The following is a 5,612-nucleotide window of genomic DNA, read 5'->3' as shown; positions in this document are numbered from 1 at the left end:
GTGGAGGGGACGGGTATATGCATACACAAAGAGTGTAATGCGCACCACCCGAAGGATGGACATATTTGAAACTCGGACTTGGGGGGGAGGGGCAAGGGCAACATACGTAACCTAAACATCTGTACCCCTATAATATGCTGAAATAAAAAAAAATAAAATAATAATCATGAAGGATCCACTCCAATGGCACAAACACCTCCCACCAGGCCCCACCTCCAACACTAGATATGAAATTTCAGTGTGAGATTTGGTGGGCCCAAACCAACAAACCATGTGCAAACCACAACAAGCACAGATCTGTGTTTTTCCCAACATTACTGAGACATGATAATCACCTTGAAGGTTTGCAGATTCTTGAGCCCTATCCCTGAGTTACTGTATCAGAATCTCATAATAGAGCCCCCAAATTTATATTTTAACAATACTGCCAAGTGATTCTTAAACATACTAAAGTTGAAGCACCCATGATTAAGATTGTCAAGCTCAATGTTTCAGTATGCGTGTGTGTGTATAATTCACATGGAAATTTGAAAACTAAAATAGCTCAGTGATACAACTAAAACCATAAAAACTGAGAAGAAAAGGACTGTATTGATCTCATGTATTAATTAATGTGTATGAAACATACACACATATTGAATCCCTATTAAATATAAAGAATTTGGTGATAAATATAAGGAAAAGAAAAATAATGTATCCCTTGCTTTCTATTAATTTGTAGTCTAGCGTGGGAGGCTGTAGAGTAATAACAATAATAAGCAGCCATAACAGTTTATACATCAAGGATGGTGAGAGGATTAAATATTAATGGTAGATTATAAACTTCTGAGGAAAAGACCCTGCCTGTCCTGTGAAGAATACAATGTCGGGTAACCAGCCATCCTGGTTTGTTTAGGACTGAGCGGTTTCCCAGACATGACACAGGACTTTCAGTGCTAAAACTGGAAAAGTCCCAGGCAAACCAAGACAAGCCAATCACACTATTTGTGAACAAAGCAATCAAAAGAGATTCTAATAAAATGAATGTGTACGTGAATGAGGTTAGTAGAAGGTATTCACTCATACTCAGTTTTACCATTTCTCAAGTTCTTTGTTTGTATTATCACCACAAGGGTCTAAGTTAACTGACAAAAGAGGAAAATGAGGCTCAAAGAGGTTAATTACTTTGTTCCAGTTCCCACAGATTGGAAATGGCTGAACCAGGACTGGGGAAGGAGTCCAGGGCTGTGTGAATCCAAAGACCATAAGGGTAAGGAAAGATAAGTTCTTTGCTCAAAATCTCCTAGAGACAAAAAGTGAGATTAACATTGAATCCTTCATCCCAGGGAAACCAGCTGTTTTATTTAGGGAGAGCCATTTTATTTTTATTAATGCACACAAATGCCCAAGATAGGTAGCTTGTCTCCCTCGCTTCCAGCAGCAGCTTTGAAGCCCACCATGGGCTCCAGAGGGAGCAGAGCTATTTCTAGCAGCTGTTTCTCAAACACCTAACTTCATTTTCAGATCAGAGCTAGGGTTTGAAGCTTTTAAAACCTGTGCTGCTTCAATCAAATAAAAGCAGAAGAAGCCAAAACAATCAGCACCTCACCAGCAGCCTATTTGAATGTCTCTCTGTGTACTGAGTGCCTCGGGCATAATGCTGTGTGGGACTGTTTGTTAAATCTATTTTCAATTTCTCTCTCCCTCACTTCTCTCTAAAAGAGACATACTGAGAGAGAAGGAGGCATCTCTCATTCTGACTCTTTCTTCCTTTCTTTTTCTCTCTCTCCTCTCCTTTTTTTTTTTGATAAGAAAGTATTTAAATCCCAAGAAGATGAGAAAAATTAAGTATCCATTCTAAAAATGTGACAGTAGCATTTTGTTATATTTGTTTAAAACCTTTTCATAAGAAATCAAATGTTACAGACAGGGTAGAATCTCTTAGTCCTGCCTGAGTTCATTCCCCTCCTTCACTCGCAGAGGCAACACTATCAAGAAGTTGATGCATATCCTATCCATTTAGCTTCATGCACTTTTATCAATATGTATGTATCCATAACCCATAGGAAATAGTGTTGTCTGAGTTATATCTGCACTCTCTACTGACAGTTTTATACTGTATACCTCTACTTGAATCTAAAATTTTCATTGAACATTTTTGTTTTTATAGACACATCATAGGGATACATGACAAAGTGCATTGATTTTAGTTGTTTTATGTCATTCCATTATATGAATATTGCACAGTTTCTCTTTTTTATTCTCAGTGTTAAATGCTTAAATTATCATTTTTTTACTCCCTCTTGCATTTCTGTATTTCTAAAATAAAACTATAAAGTAGATTTTATCTTAGGATCTCCATTGTACAAATAAAGAAATCAAGGTTGAGGCACATCGAATAACAAGTAAAATTTATACCACTGGTAAGTGAACTACAGCAAGCAAGCAGCATGTCAGAGGAGCCTTAAAACTGTTTTCCATTCACGATAGGCTTCGAGAGAAAGGAAAGAAAAATAATAACACTTCTGGAGTATTGACCAAAAAGTCTTTAACGTCCCTCTCAGCTTGACTAAACTTTAGACAGGCTCCTTCCTGACCATAGGCCCCTGACCTCCCTTTTCTTAGAGGATTTACTTTAGAAAACTTGCAATTGAACATTCTTTCTCCATCCCTTTGAGGTGTATTAATAATTCTTCTCTCAGCCTCTTGCTAGATTTACAACCCAGGGAAGTCTTTCTCAAGGGCCTGGGAGCCATCCTTTTGAAATGTTAGTATCAAGAAAGATAGAGCCCCTGTCTCCCAGTCTCTGTGGGAGCATCTGAGCCTAATTTCAATGAGTGACAATTAGCAAACACAGATGGCCTCATCACATTAACCAACCCTATCCCTAAGGTCCTCCAATACTTTTCCACTAGCTCACCCAGCATTTATAAATTCTCCGGCCTTTTGTTTTAGAGAAGTTGAGTTTGATTTCTCTCCCCTATTGCAATAGTCCTGAACAAAGTTTCCCTTGCAGTTTTAACAAGCAGAAGGTGAAATTTTTCTTTTCCAGTATCTACTGTGTGCCACATGCTTTCGCAAGCTAGACTCTCCCAGAAAAGGTTGTTATCCACTTGCTTGTCCTTTTCATGTTTCTAATATTTGCTAAAAAGCAAAATGTAGAGTTATGGATTTTCTAAAATTTTTATTATCAGTGATATTCTTCAAACCACCAGTCAATGGTATCAAATTTAAGGACACAACTATCTTTGATCCCCATTCTATCATTTCCTCAAGAGCTCAGAGCATAGCTGGTATTCTCCCTAATCTATAGCCCTGAAGTCACCTAAATACCACTCATATAATTCATACATCTTTCTATCAAGGGCAATAATCTTTAATCCTAGGCTCTATTACTGCATATGTAGCCCTATTCTGCCTTGTAAGAAAAGATTCTGGAGACCATGTAGGAGCTGTAATTTGCTGCCAGAATATTGTCTCAGCTTCTGTATAAGTGATACGGTGGCAGAAGTCACCCCACTTCAGCCTATTGACTTTACGTAGTGGGTCATGCTTACTTACTCCTGTGACATTCCTAAATGACATTAGTAGAAATCATTATCTGGAAGATAAATGTATGCAACCAGAAGCAGAAAATGTTTTCAGAGCAAGTACAGAGCTTCAAATTGTAAGACAAGTGTGTTTTACCAAATGTGAGTGAAGGATTAGTGAGCAGGGTAGAGAAGAAGACATCAAGAAGCATGTGTCACGGAATGACTGGAGATTCTAGGTACACACTGGAGAATGAGAAAATCCAAAGACAAATTGTCCTTGGCCCTCTCTCTAAATGCTATCTCCACCAGTTTCCTCTACTATCCCCCTAAATGAATCACCATATTACTTCGATGGTCAAAATTGCCATTTCTTTTTTTAACAGGTAGGCTAGATAGCGAACCTGAGGGTAATCAGAAAAGTTAATATAAAGTTTTCAAAACTGTGTCTAACACATAGAAGACACTTAATACATATGTTCTAGTCAAAGCAGAAGAGTGATATGGAAATAAAAATCTCTCATAGTCTGATCCTCACATGGACAGGGACCTAGGAGAGAAGCAAATCTGACTGGTGTCTCCCACGGGATGGCAGCAAGGGTGGCAATTACCAGGCCATGTCAATATTGTGTTCAAAGATGTGTTTTTCACTATTGTATCCGCAGGGCTTAGCAGGGTACTGGCATGTAACAGGCATTACACAAATGCCTATCAAATCATTGAGTTGAAAGAACATGGAGACCAAATCTTAGGGAGGTACTAAGATAAGTTCTCATGTATAGAGCCCTGGATCTAACACACAGAATCAAATATGGAATCAGATAACCAGAGACATTGAGAGTGATAAACAGTTGAGTGGGTAGTACATGGTCATTTGAACACACCCCAACAATGCAAGCCCAATACCTGTGGTCTTACATGTCACTAGTGAACACATAGGTGTTTGAGTCATTTATACTCAAAGGAGATGGGATGAAACAATCCCAGGAATTTTCACCAGGTCACTGAAAAGTATCACATTTTAGAAGAAAGCAATTCTTCCTCTTTTCCGTAAAGTAAACTTGTTTATTGTAAGCCATAAGTTTCTTCCACCATATGACCCTAAGGTTAAGGATACACTCCTTTTGCTTTTACCCCAGTGCAGAAGACTAGCCTATGAGTCAATGAGCTTACCAGGCTTCCATTTACAAACACCTGTACACAAATGTCCAGATGTTAAAATTCAATGAGATACAACACATAAAGTGCTGGGCATAGTGCCTAATACACAAAAAGCATTGAATTCAGATCGGCTTTGACAATGCTATAAATAAGGCAGGGCTACACTTTTACTTGAAGACCAAAAGAGCAATGTTTTTCTTGATAAATATTACCAACAACCTGCATCAAGTTTTATTCAGATAGGGGTAACAACAGTGATATGCAATTTTTATTGTTGCTGATTATTTTTCTGAATATCACATGTTTATAATGAGATAAACTCAAGTAAACTCCTTTAACCAGAACTGTTTTTACTCTTGAGAGGCTTAATAGACAGTAATAAGGAAATTCATATTTTTCTCAACCGCTGCTCAAGGCAAGCACATTTTACTATTTTTCAAAACCTAATGTCTCCATCCAGTGAAAACAAATCAAATAACCCTATAGTACATGTAGAGCATTAGGCTCTTCTACACTTCAGGGATTCTGAGTACACCTCAGTAGATGGCATGGAGAGGATCTGGCTGGCTGGCTGCAGAAGAACTTAAGGGGAAGGTTTGAATGGTTCCTCGTTATTGGGATTCATAGAGATCCTCTTTCCCATCCAAGCAATTTGCTCTTCTAGAATGTGTTTTTGAAGCATATTTTGATTTGAATAAAGCAAGTATAATATTTAAAATTGTAAAAACTAGACTGTTAGTCTCTCAGTCTAGTCTCCCAATAATACATTGACACACTCAACCATATAAAAGTCAAAGGTAGGGCTGTGTGTGTGTATTTATTTAATCACAGCCGGAGAACAGGGAAAGGTCAAATCCAACACACATACCTAAAATTTGAGCAGGTTTTAGAAGGAAAGAAACTACTGATGGTCTTCATTTTCATCCCAAATGCAAAAAAAAA

Source organism: Propithecus coquereli, unplaced genomic scaffold, assembly GCF_000956105.1.
Source record: "Propithecus coquereli isolate 6110/MARCELLA unplaced genomic scaffold, Pcoq_1.0 Scaffold272, whole genome shotgun sequence".
In the NCBI taxonomy this organism is placed as follows: domain Eukaryota; kingdom Metazoa; phylum Chordata; class Mammalia; order Primates; family Indriidae; genus Propithecus; species Propithecus coquereli.
The sequence above is the reverse complement of the archived record's forward strand: the minus strand, read 5'-3'. Positions refer to the sequence as shown.